The following is a 717-nucleotide window of genomic DNA, read 5'->3' as shown; positions in this document are numbered from 1 at the left end:
GCTGGCGAAGAATGCTGAAAGTACCATGGACTGCCAGAAGGAACAGACCTGTCCTCAAAGAACTGCAGCCAGAATGCTCCTTGGAAGTAAGAATGGCCAGACTTCAACTCTCCTACTTTGGTCATGTTGTCAGAAGGAACCTTTCCTGTTAAAGGATATTATGCTTGGTAAAGTGGACGGTTAATGAAGAAGGGGAAGGCCCTCAACGACATGGATTGACACAGTGGCTGTGGCGACGGGTTCAGGTGTAGCAAGGACTGTTATAGGCTGGCACAGGACAGGGTAGTGTTTTGTTCTGCTCTGCACAGGGTCGCTGTGAGTTAGAGATGACTCGACGCACCTAACAACAACACAACAACAAAAAATTTGCCCCTGTTTTGTTTCTTGAACTTCATAGTTTTAGGTTTCACATTTGCTTTGGATCCATCTGGAGTTAGTTTTTGTGTATGGCGTGTGTTTTGGTTACTTAGTGCCACTCTGACAGGAATAGACCCCAAATGAGATGGCCTGAACAAACAGGAGTTTATTCTCTTACAGTTTTGGAGGCTTTAAGTCCCAGTTCAAAGTGCCAGGCTCTAGGGGCTGGGTGAAAGCCCCTTGTTCTGGTCCCTAGTGCTGCTCTGGCAAGAAAATATACCACCAATGGGATGGCCTTAACAAACAGGAGTTTATTCTTACAATTTGGAGGCTTTAAGTCCAAGTTCAAGTGCCAGGCTC

The sequence above is a fragment of the Orycteropus afer genome, unplaced genomic scaffold (assembly GCF_000298275.1).
Source record: "Orycteropus afer afer isolate SDZICR_OR568_19922 unplaced genomic scaffold, OryAfe1.0 scaffold00083, whole genome shotgun sequence".
NCBI lineage: Eukaryota > Metazoa > Chordata > Mammalia > Tubulidentata > Orycteropodidae > Orycteropus > Orycteropus afer.
This window is presented reverse-complemented; position numbering follows the sequence as displayed.